Source organism: Callospermophilus lateralis, unplaced genomic scaffold (assembly GCF_048772815.1).
Source record: "Callospermophilus lateralis isolate mCalLat2 unplaced genomic scaffold, mCalLat2.hap1 Scaffold_169, whole genome shotgun sequence".
NCBI classification, from domain to species: Eukaryota; Metazoa; Chordata; class Mammalia; order Rodentia; family Sciuridae; genus Callospermophilus; species Callospermophilus lateralis.
In genome coordinates this window covers 1,634,062-1,653,550 of record NW_027512767.1, presented here as the reverse complement: position 1 = coordinate 1,653,550, position 19,489 = coordinate 1,634,062, and positions in this window count along the sequence as shown.

Sequence of the window (19,489 nt, the reverse complement as noted above, 5' to 3'; positions counted from 1 at the left end):
GGACCATACCAGGTGCTACTTATAACACCTACAGCGGTAAAGGTAGACAGAATCATTTCCTGGATCCAAACCTCTCATCTCAAGCCTGCGGCCTGTTGAGACTCTGGCTGGAAACTGGAAAAAACTGGTAACCCTTTCAAATTGTGTATTCGCCATGTGGATAAAGCTATAGACTCTCCCCTTGATCACCAGTAGTCCTAACCCTCATCAGCCCGTTCAGCAGCGATGGCTGATCACAAATCCTACTGGAAAAGAATTATGGTCTATCTCGTATACAGCCCAATTAGGTAACTAGTGACCATCTCTCTACCCAGACATTTATTAGCTGGCTATACGTCTTTCCTATTGGGATATCCCTGATGAAGAGGATGCCACTAAAATTCCATTAAATCCCTTTCAAACCATAGACAATGGAAACAAACCTAATGGATGTTGGGACAAGTGAGCCAGATGCAGGTTGGCTAGCCTAGATTACTATGATTGCCTGGTGGACTATCAAAGCCACATGAAATCACGGCTGTGTGGGGGGAAAGCCGACTTCTTCTCTAAGTCATGGGGATGTGAGCATACAGGGACTGCCTGATGGATCTCAAGCTTCTCATCAAATTCTGTAGAGAAAAGGGAAAGAAAAGAGAAATTGGATGGAAATGGAAGGAGACCCTCATTGTTATACAAAATTACATATAAGAGGTTGTGAGGGGAATGGGAAAAAAAATAAGGAGAGAAATGAATTACAGTAGATGGGGTAGAGAGAGAAGATGGAAGGGGAGGGGAGGGGGGATAGTAGAGAATAGGAAAGGTAGCAGAATACAACAGTTACTATTATGGAATTATGTAAAAATGTGGATGTGTAACCAATGTGATTCTGCAATCTTTGTAATGTTTTGAATAACCAATAAAAAAAATTCTGTACACAGCATTGGCCATATTACCAATTAGATAACCAAAACCGATGGCCCACAGTGGGGTCTCTAGGTCCTCAAATTCTGCGAGACATTTTTAACTTCTGCACATGCTCAAAAGGGTGAAAGGAGATTCCCCTATGTGGAGGCCTTTTCCCTCCTTCGCTCACATCCTGACCTATGTTTCTCCAATAGATCCTCACCCTTAGCCTTCTGCTCCAGTCTCTCTGCTGTCACTATCACCTCAGCAACATGATTTCTCCCCTCCAATTACTAGATCAAAAATCCAAACCTCTGCCAGTTCTCAGACCATTGCCCAATTGCTGAGGTAGCAGGTAATGAAGTACCCCTCCACCAACTCCCTCCTCTCTTCTCCTATCAGTGTCCGCACCGGATCCCACCAGGTCCTCTTACCAGCTAACCCAAATCTCAAACCAGCTGAGGAGAGCCCTCAGACCCCTATCCAAGATGTAATGAAAATGGACTTAAAAGTTTCTTTGTCATCACTGAAAAAAGGTTACTCAGAATTTAAAGTCCCTTACAGGCTTTTAGTGATACTAACTCCAGTCTTCTCCTCTGCTCTACCTGTTCTACTGCTCAAGTTTTTGTTGCTAGGAAAATCCCAAACGCTTTCCCATTATTCCTTTACATCTTTCCTTCCTCATTCTCAGATCTTCAGAACTGCTCTCAGCCCCACCTACCCCATCTGCCCCCTCTGTACCAGGCCCACCGAAAAGTCTTATCTGACCTTCTTCAGAAGTCTTCATCATGGCTGACTTTAGGACTTTCAGCAAAAGAGTCCCTATAAAAGACTTCAGAGTAGATAAAATTCCTCTTTACATGTTGCCCTGTTCTACTTGGCCACTGGCTAAAAAATCTGCACTCCTAAGGTAGACACCCCCTTACTAGTTTTTCACAAAATATGTGTACAAGGCCTCTGGCCATGAGCTAGGGATTCACAGAGATGGCTACATTTCTAAGATACAGAAGTTACAAACTGGGCTCCATGGTAACAGCTGGCAGGGTGAAAATTAAAGGGAAGAAAGAGCTCTCCCTAACCCAGGTGTCCTTGAAAAGTTAACTTGCCAAGAACAGAGGAAAAAAACAGAAAAATAAACTGCTTTTTGTGAACTTCTGCAGACTGTGAACTTCTGCGCCCCTTCCTTTACATGTTGGGTACAAAATTCTGAAACTACCTAAACTTGGGTTTCAGGGGATTTATTGATTACAACAGAAGTAATGTCCTCTGAATCTGGTTGCAAACGAATAGGACTGTTTCCCTGTCTTCGGTACTATCTTAGGCGCCTTGCCTTGTCTGTCCCTACAGCAGTATAATTCTATATACTTAAACATTTTTTATGTTTTCATGAAGTTGTCAACAGATATGATTAATTGTGTAATGGTGCAGATGTTTTCCAGAGTGCTTTATCCTGATGCATGTTCATTTGAAATTCAAATAGGGGGAAATAAAACCTGGTTCCACTGGGCACATATATCCCTCACTTTAGCCATCCTATTAGAAATAGGAGTTGCAGCAGAGGTGGGCACAAGAACCACTGCCTTGGTCCATGGGACATAACAAATGACACAATTAGAAGCAGCAATAGACCAAAACTTAAAGATATTAGAAACCTCCATCACAGCTTTGCAGAAATCTTTAACCTCTCTCTCTGAAGTTGTTTTACAGAACAGTCAAGGGTTGAACCTCCTCTTCATGAGAGAAGGGGGCCTTTGTTCTGCATTGATGGAAGAATGTTGTGTTTATGCTGACCATTATGGAGTTGTAAAAAAATCTATGAGTAAATTAAAAGGACAACTTGAAGAGTGTCAATGAGAGAGAGAGGCCAAAAAAGGGTGGTTTGAGTCTTGGTTCACACAGTCCCCCTGTTTAACTACGTATTTATCAACCCTGGCTGGTCCAATCATAATCCCCATATTATTGCTAACTATAAACTCTGTTTGTTCAACCATGTAATTTCTTTTCTCCAATCTCAAATTGGACAAGTTAAACTTATGTTAATACCCCACTAGCAGACATAAAATGCGACACCCCCCAATGATCACTTTTATGACTAAAAGTAGCCAGAAGAAAAAGTGGGGAATGAAAGGTTAATAAAATAGGCACTTGTCACTTTCTGTTTTTCTGTACACTTAACAAAACACTGTTGAAATCTTGAGAAATGTTTGCTAATCTTGTTCCCAGAATGTGCTGTCCCCAACTGCCAAACTACAGAATGCACTCCCTCACCCGGTTACGCGCAAACTGCCCACTCGCCTTGATCCATTAATAAAAATCCCTCCCTGCCCTCTCCAAGGAAAGTATATAAGCTCTGCTTAAGCTGTTCTCAGGGCTCTCTGCTCTATTCAAGTGAGCAATGAGCACCAGCACGCTGGACCCCCAATAAACCCTTTGCTGTTGCATGAGGTAGATTCTGGGTGGTCTCTTCCTCCGACGCTCACCTGACATTTACTTGGATGACTGAATGTAGAAAAGAACATCCATTCAAAACGGGATAGTCAGTAAGATTAGGAATATAGTTGGTAGGTTTAGGAAGAAGAGTGAATATAGGATTTGGAAAAAAAAGTCCTTTAGCAATAGGGTTTCATATAGAGAGTGAATGTAAATGTCAGCACATGTGAAGAGTCAGTCACAATGATGAACTGGAGAAAACATGTAGGAAAGCAGATATCAATAGAGACATTATGAAATCAGGCAAAGCATAAAGTTAGTGATAGGATTACACATTCAACATGTTTGACTTTAATTATATAATCTAAGGAAAAAAGAAATATGTTCTCGTCAATAGGATTGACATTTGAGAGCATTAGGCAAGTGGACATGGATGATTTTAGTAATGCAGGTTCACTTTCCATTTAGGTTTTGGTACAATCATAAGTGTGACCTTTGCATTTTGTTTTCAGAATATTACTGTGATACAATGTATATGTAGATCAGGTGACATGAGTATTTCTTGTACCATTTCTGGGAGCAATATTTTGAAGACGTATAAATTAGTATTGGGGGTACAAAGAGTTGTACCCTGTGTCTATGAATATAGAGGTTTCCTGGCCTAAAGACATTTTGAGAAACTGCCTCTGAGGCTGGGCACTTGAAATATATGTTGTTGTCAGGAGCTTTAGCTTCCTTTGTTTTGAGACCATCAAAGCTAGATATGCATCTATGTGACCTGAAGGACATGTGTTCTTATTTTCCAATGAAAATGGTGCAGCAGTGATGAATTCTCTTTTTGTAGGTAAACAATGGCCATTGGGGCTAAGCGTCTCCCCGTGTGGACTGTGAAGCCCTTTGGTCATACTCCAATTTTAATGGTCTTTCTTGCTGCTACAATGGGAGTTTGGTATTTGCTTCACAAAATACAAGGAGTCCAAATTGGTCGCAGTGCTGCACGGCATTCTGTCACATGTGGTTGGTCAGTGTCTGCTGGAGAACGCACCAACTAGGCTTCTACCCCACATAGCTTGCACTCTTTTCCATAGCAACCTGATTCTGAACATTGCCCAGAAACGTCTCCATATACCAAGATGCCTTTTCATATAATTGTCTGCTGGCTGCACCATGTCAGTCACAGGACATTTGGAAGCCAATGGCAGATCTACATGGCCACAGCACAGATGTATTATCACACACTTGCTAACCACTACTCTAGGCTCACTACTCAGAAGGCTCCAACATACTGGCATCTCTGTTCTACAGCATTTTCATGAAACCCAGTCAATCAAGGCACTGTCTGGTATACTCCTGATCAGCAATAGGACATGGAAATGTTTTCCAGTGCCATCTGGTCAAGGGAATGTCCAAAATTTCATGGTATTTTTCTCGCCATTTTTCAAGGATGAATTTGGAGCCACTGTGTGTTTCCCATTCATCCAGGAACCATAAAATGTTGAGGAAGCTCATTTGAATGAAACCTCTGGAGAACTCTCACAGGCAAGGCTTCCCAAAGAGCGGCAAAAGGTCACATGAAGCCAGGCCCATTGAGGTCTACAATGTGAGATCCATGTGTGTTTTGTCTCTTAATTATGGCTGTCAATCTTTAAAAATAAAATCATGTAATATCCTGGATGAGATTTCCATGGCGATGTGGAAAGCCATCCTGGGCCTAGAACTCAGTTTCCAAGGGCGATTCTCATGCGTGGCCTCCTAAAATGCCAACACGACTTCATGGCAATACTTCTCTTAGTTCAGTTCCAGAACTCAGTCTTATGGGGAATCACACCAGTGTTCAAGCCCAGGTGGACCCAGTCATCTCTTCCAACCACAAACAAATGACCACAGTTAAAACCAAAACACTCTCAAATGGCCTTCAGCTTCTTCCATATAGACACTCAACATAAATTATATAACTGGAACCAACTTTAAAAAATGGATTGAATTGTTATCTGAAAATATACAGGAAATCTTATATTGATATACAATCATTCATTCCAAAAAGTTATACATCTAATGGTAATATTAGGGTTATGGTTTATCATGAAGAGTGTGGGAGTTTTGCTTCAAATTTTTATGGAAATCGAAAACAATGTGTTTGGAAAGAAGTCTCATGAGAAGAACAGTCAAGAAACCTGGAGGAATACATGTGTTCTGAAGCAGGAAATGATTGAAAGTGAAACAAATGCCTATTAATTTGTGAACCTGTGGATGAAATATATATACTATGGTGCGCATAAACTGAAGAAATAGTAATGTACCAGTGTTAAATAAAATGAACTTCAAAATACACATCATGTCCCATAGGAATCTATTTGCATTGATGTTAAACTGGGTCAGTTACTGTAGAAATATTAGGATTGTATGCACCATTTACTGAAGTTACTTTTCAGTACTAGGAAACAAATATGTATTTCAGGTGGATGTATATTTCTGAGAATAATCTTGTGAAAAGTTGACTATGAATCCACATACATGAACATGAATGAATTTAGGTAGTGTATATAGGACACATATATTTTATATTTTGAAAAATTTGGAGATATATATATATATATATATATATATATATATATATATATATATATACACACACAAAACACAAACACAGACAATGAAAAGTAGCAATATATATGCCAATCGAAATTCTTCATGAAATATATATCATCCACTGATGCAAAAATATTAATTTTACTTAGCATGGATTTATGTATAATGTTTTTTTTTACTAGGAGGCTCCCCCATAGGTTGAATTTTCAGTTCCAACAGCGTTTAGGAGAAGTGATCTCTTCTCACAATTTGAATCTGCTAAGTCAGCCACCTCACAAGAATATACGTGTGATACCACGTAGGATTCTATAGGTGCATATAAAATACATGTGGCAAGTAGGCTACAGAGAAAGGGAGACAGGTATTCACATATTTTTTAACTTTAAAAACACATGGAGAACTATTTCATTTAAAAATTATCTAGATTTATAACACCTACCCTAGATCATGCAAAAGGCAACTCCAACTATACACCATGCCTCCTCTGAACTGCTTGTATTTCTATTCTATTTGGGTTATTTTTCTCCATCATATTAGGATTAGTAGTCATAGTCTAGTAGGGTATGGGTTAGTGCCAGGTGTCCCGGCCGGCAGGACACATCAACGTGGGCATCGAACATAGTTGGGAAGGAATGAAGGGACAAGAGACAGGACAGATGACACCCAGACAGGAGTTCTGATCAAGCTGCAAACTTTTATTGTTCTCACAGGGTGTTTATATGCTGCTGATGGGAAAGCTCTCTTATCGGCAGTTGCTGGATGTCTTCACAGGGTTAGATAACCTCAGGATATTTCAGGAAGACAGATGGCGACAGGATGTCTCAGGGAGATAGATGGTTGTGGGATATCTCCCAGGCAGGATGTCTCCCAGGGGGCTGTTTCTTGTAAGCGTCAGGCTATTCTTTGAAGGAGAACTTCCTTTTAGCCCCTGAAATCTCCCCCTTTCTTATATAAAATATTTGACCTACCTTACCGGCCATGTTTTTAGGGGGGGGGGGTTAGAGGCTCTGTTTCTCTAGGAGGCCTTAGAATATCTCCTGATCCGAGCGAGCATCTTTACTAGCAGATTTCATGGTGGCCTTGGCATGTTTTTGGAGGAGATGGCCTTGAAGGGGAAGCATGCCAACCGCCATGCACCAGAGCCTGTCACTCACAGGTCTTGTGTTTGGGGATCCGTGGATCCATCCTTTTGCAATCCTTCCTGCACCCTCCGATATTATGGCCTAACGTCCTCACTCCATGGGTGCGTCTTCCCCCAAGCCGAAGGGCCCATGTAGACGAACCCTTATGGCAAGGGCAGAAGATGGTTTGTCAGAGCTGTTACTTATAGTTTTATGTAAGAAAGAGAGATTTGTGGGGATGTAAACTTAAGAAATAAGCCTGTGAGAAGGGTAGAACATCCTTTTAAAAGTTGACAGCGTGGTCTTCCATCTCCAGATGATGATAGTGGATTTGTAGGGGCTTAGAGGCCATAATATTAATGTGTTCTTTAATAAATTGTACCACACTGTTTATAATGCAGGGTCCTATGGTCACCATTAAACGTAAACCCAACAAAGGGCCTAATAGGGGAAGAAGGTAGGGTAGAAATCCATTAAGCTTTGTCCAGAGGGGATTTTCAAATAGTTCCCTTCATCTCTTTTCTAGATCTTCTTGAAGCTGCTTAAATTTAGTGCATACTATGACTGATTTATTGGCATAAAAGCAGCATCGTTCCCCTAAGGCCAATCAAATATCTCCCTGGTTAGCAGTCAGCAAATCTAAGCCTCGTCTGTTTTGAAGGAACACTTTTGCCAGGAAGTCTATTTGGTCCTACAAATCTTTAATGGTTTCTGATAGAGTTTGTACATCATTTTAAGTTGTTGAGACAGGCGATGGTAAGGGTGTATTGCCGTGCCTAAGCCAGTGTACCTGTGCCCACAGCAGCTGTTATTCCAAGGCTGGCAATAAGTGATAAGGCCTGTATTGCCCGCCTCTGTCTTTTGACTAAGGTGTCTAGGCTAGAGGTTCGTCTCCTGGGACAATAGTTATATCATGGAGTAATAAGGCAAGAACACAGCCACTGTTCCAATTCGCTGGAAGCCTGGGGAAGGCCACATTTCCTCCACACATAACAACTGTGCCATTGGGGGGACAAAGAGATGGGATGGGTGAGGAATAATTTTGTACTGTTGAGCAATTTCCAAAGGAAGCAATTCCAAAATCCATATCATAGGTATTATTCTGCATCACGCCTAAAAGACATAATGTAAAAGTGCCTACAGGCTGTACTTTAAAGGGAAATCCGGGTTGGCATGTATTATCATTGTCCATAGTAGAATTAATGGGAACTGCCATAGGCATGCTTGCCCCTGTTGTCATGCAGAGCCAGCAATTACCAGCAAGGGTGGGGTTGGAATTATTAAGGAAGGAGAAGGTAGTTTGCAAAATATCTAATGTATTGGTATCTAAACCTGGGAACTGGGATTTAGGCTACATTAAGGGATGATATGTGAGCTCAGGGATTTGGGGTTTCAAAAGTTTGATTATCTGAGGATGCTTGACTGCATCAGTGGGTCCTCTACCATCAGAGACCCCTGTAGGGTCCTTAATGGGCCAGTAGGAAGTTTTTCCGACAGTGCCATGGCACCCAGCTGACTGTAGCTTGGTGTATTTGCCTTCTCCTCCCTGGTCAAAGAGAACGGGGGTATAATGAATAGTGGTCCACCCTGCTTCATGAGTTTTAGTTAGGGAGGCTTCAAAAAATCATTCTCCCTGCTTGTTAACACAAATTGAGGCCGACACAAAACAAGAGACATGCATCGCCTGGATATGCGTACGGGTTGCAGAACAATTTTGGAGAGCTTTACTTGTACTAGGAGGAATAATCTTTGGCTTGTTAACACATACCCATTTAGGCTGATGAACTCCTCTGAATTTATGGTCAACCTCGGCACGGAAGTAAGCCACCTTAGTCATGCAGTCAGCAGTCTGGTTCCAACTAGTGGGAGCCTGAGTCCAAGATCCTCCCTTGCCTTCACGGGGGGAGGGGGGGGAAGGTACTCCATGATGTTGGAAGGTGGAGGGCCCAGGCCTCCGTGCACAAACCTGTTCAGCAGAAGTGCCTTAAGCAGGATCCTCACACAGATTGTTGGATGGATCCGAAAAAGGGGAAAATTTGTACTCAGGGAGAGGGCCTCCGTCCCCGGTTTGAGGTAAGTCATTAACCTGTTTAACCAGGCATTCTGGTAACCATCTTGGGGCTGCTAGCTCTTGGTCCAAAACACAAGCTGAGCCACATTCCCAGATGAGGACAGGATGTGGGCATTTCCATTTATTTGTAAGGGGATTTCGCCACATAACAGGTGGCTGATCAGAATTGGAAAAGGGATGCCAGTGTGTGTCTGCAGCCGAAAGGCCTTCACTGTCTAGGGTAAGAAAAGAAAGGGAAAATAATGCATGGTTAAGGCAATGCCTGTGAGTGGTAAATACAAGGGCGGAAGCCTTAAGGCGAAATAGCCAAGTCTTTAAGGTAAGGTGGAACATTCCACAATGCCTTGGCCCTGAGGTTTGTATTGAATTCCAGTAGGATGACAAAATTGCAAGGTAGCACAAAACTGTTTAAACTTGGCACTGGCATATGGAGGACAATTATCTGTTTTAATATGTATTGGTTTACCCATTATGGAAAAGGCTGAAACAAGATGAGAAAGGACATCTTTGGTAGCCTCTCCAGAATGTGGTGATGCAAAAATAAAGCTGCTGAAGGTATCGATAGAAACGTGTATATATTTGGTTTTTCCAAATTCAGGAAAATGAGTAACATCCATTTGCCAAACCTGATTTGGCAGTAATCCTCGGGGGTTAACTCCCAAGTGTTGAATGGGGAGGGAGAGAGCGCAAGCAGGGCATTCTTTTACTATTTCTCGTTTCTGTTGCCTGGTAATTTTACAAAGTAATCGAAGGCTCTGGGAATTTAGTTGGTGAAGATTGTTTAGCTCCGTGGCCTATTGAATGGAGCCACCAAAAATTGGAAAGATGGTAGGAGTTGCTGCATCAGCTTGAGCATTACCTGTGTTAGAGGGCCGGAAAGATCAGAGTGTGCCCTGATGTGTCCTAAGAAAAATGGGTGTTGTCTGGCCTGAATTAGCTGCTGAAGCTGGTGAAACAGAAAGGCAGCATTGGAAGAAGCTTTAATGGCGGGTGAAATCTCCAGCAGGGGCACAGAATGAGCAATGTAGGCACTGTCTGTATGAATATTAACAGGATTATCACAAAATGTTATAAAAACTTGTTTTATGGCAAACAATTTCACAAACTGTGCTGAATGATAGACAGTATCAAAGATTGTAGGCTGGTTATTGACAACAAAGACCGCACAGCCATTACTGGAACCGTCTGTAAAGACAGTAAGGGCTTGGAACTGGGAGCCTTTTGAGTAATTTTGGGAAAAATAAATGGATGTATCTGGACAAAATGTAAAAGGGTGTCATTGGGGACGTGGTTATCAATTGTTCCCAATGGCCTGATTGGGCAATACCCCATTCATCCCCTCTCTGTAGTAAAAATTGGGTTTGGTCATTAGTATATGGAATTAAAATATTATCAGGGTCTTTGCCAAAATGTTGTCGAGAAAGCAAACGACTTTAATAATAATAGAAGCTACCTGAGCAAGATAAACGGTAATAAACTTGGAGGATGTGGTGGATAAATGGACCCAAAGCAAGGGGAAGCCTTTATTTTTAAAATATGGATATCACTGCCAAAATTTTCCTGAGGGTATATGAGGAGTGTGTAAAAGAACCAGAACCAGAGGAAGGTTATAAGAAATTTGTGTAACAAACTGTTTGGCAATGGCCTCTGTGACTTGGTTTAATGCCTGTCATGCCTCGGGAGTAAGCTTTTGAGGGGAGGAAGGGTAGGAATCACCTCTCAAAATATCATTAAGGGGCAAAAGTACACAAGTGGATAATTTTAAATATGTTCTTAGCCATTGAATATCTCCCAGTAATTTTTGAGAATCATTAAGGGTGTGAAGATGGTTCACACGCAGTTGTATTTTATGAATTTGGATCTGATTATCTTGAAGTTTAAGGCCCAAATAGGTATAAGGGTCCTGTGTTTAAACCTTATCAGGAGCTATCCGTAGTCTCAAGGTAGTGAGGGTTTTCTAAAGGTCCAAGTAACAATTATTAAGGTCATGGTAATTAGGTGCAGCAATTAAACATTCATCCATATTATGTAAAACATAAAATTGTGGTCATCACTCTCTCACAGGGTCTACTGCTTGAACAACTTATATTTAGCAAAGACTAGGGCTGTTGGCCATACCTTGGGGAAGAACCTTCCATTGAAATCTCTGCATAGGGCCGTGGAAATTAATGCAAGGGAGACTAAAGGCAAAACAGGGTCTATCCTCAGGATGTAAAGGAATGGTAAAAAAGCAAACTTTTAAGTCAATAACCATTTTACAATAGTTTTGGGAATAGCCATTGGTGTGGGAATTCGAGGCAGTAGTGCTCCCATCAGGCACATAACTTTATTACTGGCACACAAATATTGTAAAAGATGCCGCTTGTTTGATTTTTTCTTGATAACAAAAATAGGAGTAATCCATGGTGAGGTTGAGGGCTCTACATGGCCGGCTGCCAGCTGTTCCTGCACTAACATGGAGGCAGCCTCCAATTTTTTGGGGGGATAAGGGGCCACTGATCCACCCACACAAGAGTCTGAGTCTCCCAAATAATTTTATCTGCATGGGGTACAGGAGGGTCAGGAACCGACACTAAAAATCAGAGTACCCAAGTCCATATGTATTTGTTTTTTATGGGTTTTATAGTCCCCACCAGTCCTTGTCTCAGTCTCACAAGGCCTGTACCAGGGACAAAATTTATACGAAGCATTTGATGAGTCACCATGGAATTGGGACTGGCAAGAATGACTTCCATTTGACTCAAAATATCTCGGCCCCATAGGTTAACAGGGAGGTCAGGAACAATGAAAGGAGTGACAGTCACCTTATTACCCTCTTTATCAGTAAAGCTAAGAGCCCAAGAACTGACATGGGGATTTTTTGACTCTTAACCCTTTTAGGTCATTCAAGGATGGGGTGATGGGCCAACCTGATGGCCAGTATTTGTGAGAAATAATTGTGGCATCAGCTCCAGTATCTAGAATTCCTTGGAATTCCTTTTTTTCAATAAGTAAGGTAAGGGTGGGTCTATTGTGAGAAATGGGCTGAACCCAATATACATCAGAGGAGCCGAGGGAGGCTGTCCCCCATTGTATGTTTGGGCGGTGGAAGCGCCTCCTGAATCCAAGGGAAGGAATATTAATTGTGCAAGTCTTGTTCCTGCTGGGATGGCCACAACTCCATTAATAGCTGTTGCTAGTATTTTTATTTCTCCAGTGAAATCATTATCATTAATGCCAGGGAAGACCTGAACACCATTTAAGGTAGCAGAGGCTCTTCCAAGAATAAGGGCACTAGTATGAGATGAAGGGGGACCCATAATTCTAGTGGGTATTATCTGGTGCCCTTGCATTGAGTCTAATATTGTATCGGTGGTGGCACAGAGGTCCAATCCTGCACTGCGTTGGAGGGAGGCAATTGTGGGGAAGAATTTTGTGGTAGGTTTGGAGTTTGGAAGGGAATAAACCTTATTGCCCCTGGTTTTGTCCTGGGGGAGGTCGTGGCCAGGGGCTGGCCCCGCAGGGGTTTTCCTGAGAAGCAGGAAGAAATAGGCTGTCTGAGGCCATTTGTCTTAGATCTACACTTACTGGCCCAGTGATGACATTTACCACATCTAGAACAAAGGGTAGCTGGGGGCGGTTTAGCCCCAGTTTGAGGAGACGATATTCCTAGGCTTTGTTTGTCTTTCAGACACTTGCGTGCAAAATGGCCAGGTTGTTTACAAGTAAAGCAAGTACATGAGACAGGATTGTGAAAGGCCTTGGTAAAGGGGGCATGTAGGGCGAGACCCATGGCATGGGCTGCACCCACCCCTGCACAGAGTCTAATAAAGTCCGAAAGTTTCCCTTTTTCCTTATGTGGTTGAAGAACATCCTGACATGCCGGGTTGGCGTTTTCAAAGGCAAGATGTTTTACAAAAGTTCTTTTGCTTTCGCTTGGTCCAAGCAAGCATTCTGGAGCTAGGTTAAGCCGGGGAACAAGGTTTCTATAAGGGTCGTTGGGTCCTTGTCAAATTTTTGCCAAAGAAGTGGTAGCCGAGCCAGTTTGAGGGAGGCATCTCCAAGCATGTAAGCAAGCCATCTGAATCTGCGCCAAAATTCCAGCAGGGAAACGTGCCTATTTAGTTTTAGTGTCAAATGGCGCATAGCCCACTAGCTTAACATAAGTTCAGGATTTAGAGGAGGCCTTAGTTAATTTTTTTTGAGCAGTTTCCTGACAGTGCTCCTCGAAATCTGCATTCCATAACAGGAAATCTCCGGCACTGAGGGTAGCTCGGTCTAAAAATTTCCAATCATTGGGAGTAAGCCATTGTGCGCTGTGGCTTTCTAATAAAGTCAACTTGTAGGGCACAGTGGGGCCATTGTGAGCACAAGTCTTTTTATGTTTTTCAAGAAAACGCAGGCTTAATTTTTTTGTAGACACTCTGGGTTCCTTCCTGCCTAGGGGTGAACTCCTCATCCTCTGAGTCCTGATCTCCTTGATCCATTTCCCCCACTTCCTCCTCTTGATCCTCGTCTAAGTCTTTGAACTCAGCCTGGGCAGGCTTATCTATCTGACTGCGGGTGACTGGGAAGGCGAGAACAGGCTGATGGAGTGGCTTAGCCTTTGTATCAGACCACCGTGGGCCAGCTTGCATTGACTCCGTGCCTAAGGCTAATGAACAGAGCTCAGAGTCTAGGGATCTTAATTCTTTTAAAAGTTTGATCTGTTCCCGTCTATGTTGGAGAGACTCTCACAAGGGAGCCAGGCTAGGCAAGGGAAGTGGGGAAAAATATCTGGGTTGCATTTTGCTCCTGAAAGGCTGGAGCACAAAAGGCAGGAGGGATATAGGAGGTAGGAAGATGTGTAAGTCCTACAGGCTGTGGCAGGGTCCTGAGAGGTGGCGCATCTTCTGAATGGTAGCTTGCTGCTTCCTTCTCCAAGGTAGCCTCCGTCCCAGGGGTCAATGTGTCTCTGGGATTTAAAACTCGATAAAGGTGTTTGGTAACCATTGGAGCCTTATTCATTAGGGTGGTATTTTGAGGGGGACTAGGAAGGTTCCCAGGGTCCTGGGGAGACTGAGAAGGGTCAATGTCTATACTAACTGATGGGCATGCCGTGGGGAGACGAGAGGTGTTTTGCATAGTCTCTTCTCCAATCCTGACAAGTTGTCAGGTACCATTGTCAAAGGGTGAACTTTTAAGAATTTCATTAATTAAGTTCCAGTAAGAAAAGGTGGGAACTGGCACTTTTTCTGGGCCAAAGGTTTCATAATAATCTTTTAAACAGTCTCTTACTCTAAGCCATCTTTTGCCATCAATGGTCACTTCAATGTGAAACCATGGACACAATTCTCCTATGTATTAGAAGAAAAATTTTAAGTCCTTTTTCTTAACACGCACCCCTCATGTCTTGAAGGACTCCTTGAGGCCTGACAAAAACAAATCATGTGACGAAACTGCTTGTCCCATGGTGGGTCACTCACCGTGCGTCATCCCCACTCTCCTCCTGGATCTGTCTCTTTGTGGTGTCTGCTGAGGCAATCGCGAGCTCCACTTGATGAAGTCTTCCAGGAGGACGGGGTTCCCAATCAGTCAAAGGCTCGAGCCCCAGTTAGTGGGTGCCAGTAGTCACGGCTGGAAAGACACATCAAGAGGGGCAGCAAACCTAGATGCGGAGGAATGAAGAGACAAGAGACACGAGAGATGACAGCAAGACAGGAGTTCTGATCAAGCTGCAAACTTTTATTTTTCACACAGGGGCATTTATATGCTGGAGATGGGAAAGCTCTCTTATCCAAAGTTCCTGGATGTCTTCACAAGGTGAGATAAACTCAGGATGTTTCAGGAATACAGATGGCAACAGGATGTCTCAGAGACACAGTTGGCTACAGGATGTCTCCCAGACAGGATGTCTCCATGGGGGCTGTTTCTTGTAAGTGTCAGGCTATTCTTTGAAGGTGAATTCCTTCTACGCCTGACAGTCAGGGATTCAGTATTTCAAATGGAAAATTGGAAAAAGAATCCAATGTGTATTCAGAACAATGCCTTGACATTACCTTCATCCCATGTAAGACACAATTAGAGGAGAAGAGTTAGAAAATCTGTGAATACACATCTGGAATGGAAAATGCTCAGGAGTTCACAACCTTGGAGGTGGTATAGGAGTTTCCAAAAGTCAGGGACAGGGTAAAAACACCACAAACATGGAGCTCTGCCGGCCTAAATATTTCTTGAGAAACTTCATCTGAGGTTGTTTTTAGGAGCTTTAGCTTCCTTTATAGTGAGACGATCAAAGCTGGGTCAGCATCTATGTGACCTAGAGGACATTGTTTCTTATTTTCCAATGAACATGAGGCAGCAGTGCTGAATTCTCTCTTTGTAGGGAAACTGTGGCCACTGGTGGCTAAGTGTCTCCCAGAGTGGAATGTGAAGCCATTGGTCATCCTCCAATTTTTGTGGTGTTTCTTGCAGCTGCACTGGGAGTTTGATATTTGCTTCACAAAATACAAGAAGTTCAACTGGGACACAGTGATGGAGGGAGTTCTGTCACGTGTGGTGGGTAAGGGTCTGCAGGAGAATGCACCAACAAGGCTTCTATCCAACATAGCTTGCCCTCTTGACCATAGCAATCTGATTGTAAACATTGCCCTGAATCCTCTCCATATAACAAGATGCCTTTACATACAAGGATCTGGGGCTTGTACCATGTCAGTCACAAACAATTTGGAAGCAAAGGGCAGATGCAGATGACCCGACCACAGATGTTTTAACATACACCAGCACACCACTGCTCTAGGCCGACTACTCAGCAGGCTCCAAATTACTGGCATCTCCGTTCTACACCATTTTCATGAAACCCAGTCAATCAAGGCACTGTCTGGTACACTGATGGTCATCAATAGGACATCCAAAGGTTCTCCAGGTCCACCTGGTCATGGGAATGTCAAAAATTTAAAGGTATTTATCTAGCAATTTTTCAAGGGTGAAGTTGGAGGCACTGTGGGTTTCAATTCATTCAGGAATGATTAAATGGAGAGGAAGCTCATTTCAATGAAAGCTCTGGAGAACTATCACATGCAAGGCTTCCCAAAGACAGGCCAAATGGTCCCATGAAGCCACACCTATTGAGGTCTACAATTTGAGGTCCATATGTGTTTTGACTTGCAACTATGGCTGCCAAGTCTTTAAGAATAAAATCATGTGTTATCCTTCCCAAGATTCCCAGTGCTCTGTGGAAAGCCAACCTGGGCATAGATCCCAGTTTCCAAGGGCGACTCTCATGCATGGCCTCCTAAAATCCCAACACAATACAAGTCAATACTTCTTTGAGGTAAGTTCCACGACTCAGTCTCTAAGGAGAATCACACCAGTGTTCAAGCCCAGGTGGACCCAGTCATCTATTCCAAGCGCCACACAAATGACCGCAATTAAAATCAAGACACTCCCACATGGCCCTCATTTTCTTCCATGTAGACACTCATCATAACCTCTGGCTGGAGGTTTCCATGAGGGGCACAGCCTAAGACAGTGTCCAAAATAATCTCCCTTGCATGCATTTGCCTAATGTCAGTGTGGCCGGGACATCCTTCCTGTGAACCAGGAGTGTTCAAAGAGGCCTGCCGTTAATATTGCTCTTATTCTCAATTTTGAGGCCTACTGACTGTGGTGTTTAGATTCTTTATGTTAATTGGAGTCATGAGAAAACCCAAGAACCTATGGTCTAGTGTCTGCAGGGCTTTGAAGAACTCATTTGACCCAAAGGATCCATATTCTCAATGATGGAAGTCAGAAACCTTACAGAGGAAGGCGAGAAACTTCTTCCAAAATGACTGCTCTTTTGGCTTTTTGATTTGCATGCACACATGGGATTTTTCTTTAGATCCATCAGGTGCTGAGAATCTAAGCCACAGCCTCACACAGGGCCAAGAGGCTGATTCAGACACATCCCTTTCCAAAGCAATTAAGAAAGAGCCACAGGTAATGTTTATACATTTCCATTTGAAAACTGTTTTCTTCAGGCTTCAAAAAGGCATAGCCTGAGGCAAAGACCTTCCTGACATTCAGGGCAACAGAAGGATATGTAAGCAAAAGGCCCAAAGCGGGGTTTTTCCATTGAGACTTTCCTGGTCACACTGATATCTGAGTTTTCTGAGATGCTCATCATTTCCTTCAGCTCTCTAGTACATGGCCGTATCACAGAGCGTGGAGGTGGTTCATATCTTGGACAAAATACCATGAGCGTATTCTGGAGGTTGCCCATAATTCAGGTAGAGAACAGGAACTTAAGAAGATATTAGGTGTTGCCCATCCATTAGGCAAGCCGCAGACCATTCATATGTTGGGCAGAATGAATGCTGGGAAGATTTCTACTAGAAAGGACACATGTATTTATGCATTCTCTTTTCTATTGTCTACAACCATGGACACAGTGGGATACACAGATATAGAAAGACTAGCCTTGTCAAACGACTTACTAGAATCAGTTCACACCAAACCAAACAAACCAACTTTCTTACCTATTCTCAGAACATGAGACAAAACCACAAACCAATACCCACACCCACACCCACACAGACCCCCAAGTACGTCTGTGACAATACGGAGTGTCGTTTGATGGTGGGCCATAAGAAATTCCCTCATAATGGGCTGTCCTGTCTCAGATCTAGTCTCTGTGGCCAACTTTGTGAATCTGTAAGGAGCCAGTGGTGAGCCACTATCTGCTTTCTCAGGAAAGGCCCCTCTTCAGACCTTCCTGGCATTTGGCCATCCTCACATAAGTAGGTACCAAGAAAGACTGACTCTGTCTTTGGTAAATCCGAAAAATTTTGACCACTGGGACTGTGACTGGGACTGGCTCTGGATGCCTGGCTTTCTGGATCCCAAGTTCAGAGAATTCCATCACCAAGGAAGTGAGGTGAGGTCACTTCCTTCAGGAACTGAATGAGGTCCATACCTTGGCAACCACTTTGTCCTAACAGTTGCTTCCAAGGGTCCCATGAGATGGAGGCTGCACCTACTTACTCTGACATTTTCACAAGTTAGAATGGTATAAAACCATAGGCACCCAGGAACAGCTCTCCACACAGGCCTGGTTTGCTGCATCTTCTTTACATTAAGAAGAGAGAGGCTGATTCTGACACAACCCATCATCCTGACCAGGTTGTTTGCAATGAAAGATGACTTTTGCTCTCTGAGGTCCTTAATAGCTTCCTACATCTTCTCCAGGGATCATCTTTAATGACCTTTGAGGTTCTCAGCAGGTGAAAGATCCCTTAATTTCTGTCTTGTAAGACCAACTCTGTCCCTGCTCTTCTGTAAAGTTAGATTGAGGGAAGAGTGTATGGTTAGGGTTAATAACATGTTCAATCTGTGTTAGGAACTATTCTGCTGGATGAATAATGTTATTGGGAACCTACGATATTTATAAGAATATGTAGGTGAAATATATGTATGAAAACAGAAATCTAAGATTTGAAACCCTGAAGGGCATTGGGCCCTTCATTGGTATACTTAGTGTTGACTTACTTTCTGCACAGATGTCTCAGATAAATCCATATACAATGGCATAGGACCTTGTACATTGGATGATTGAGTGTGGAAGAGAACATCCAGTCAAAAAGGGATAGTAGGTAAGATTAGGAAGATAGTTGGTAGGTTTTGGAAGGAGAGTGAGTATAGGATTTGGAAAAAAAAAACTTCTTTAGCAATAGGGTTTCTGTTAGAGGGTGAAGGTAAATGTCAGCACATATGAAGATTCAGTCACAATGATGAACTTTGGAAAATATGTAGGAAATCAGATAATAATAGAGACATTACAAAATCAGGGAAAGTACAAAGTGAGTGATAGGATTAGACATTTTGAACAGGGTTGAGTTTGAATATATAATCTTAGGAAGAAACAAATATGTAGTCACCAATAGGATTGACATTTGAGAGCATTAGGCAATGTGGACATGGATGTTTTTAGTAATCCCTGTTCACTTTCCTTTTAGGCTTTGGTACAATCATAAGTGTGACCTTTGCATTTTGTGTCCAGAATATTACTGTGATAAAATGTATATGTAGATCGCGTGACATTAGTATTTCTTCCAGCATTTCTGGGAGCAATGTTTTGAAGTCCTATAAATTAGTATTGGTGGTACAAAGAGGTGTACACTGTGTCTATGAATATAGAGATAGTGCATGAATAGACCACATTGTGAATCAATAATATAACTGGTCCCACTTTAAATAATAGATTGAATTCATATCTGAAAATATATAAGAAATCTTATATCGATATACCATCATTCATTCCAACCAGCAATACATCTAATGGTAATATTAGGGTTATGGTTTATCACGAAGTGTCTTTGAGTTTTGCTTCAAAAGTGATCATGGAAATCGAAAATAATGTGTTTGGAAAGAAGTCTCATGAAAAGACCCATCAAAAACA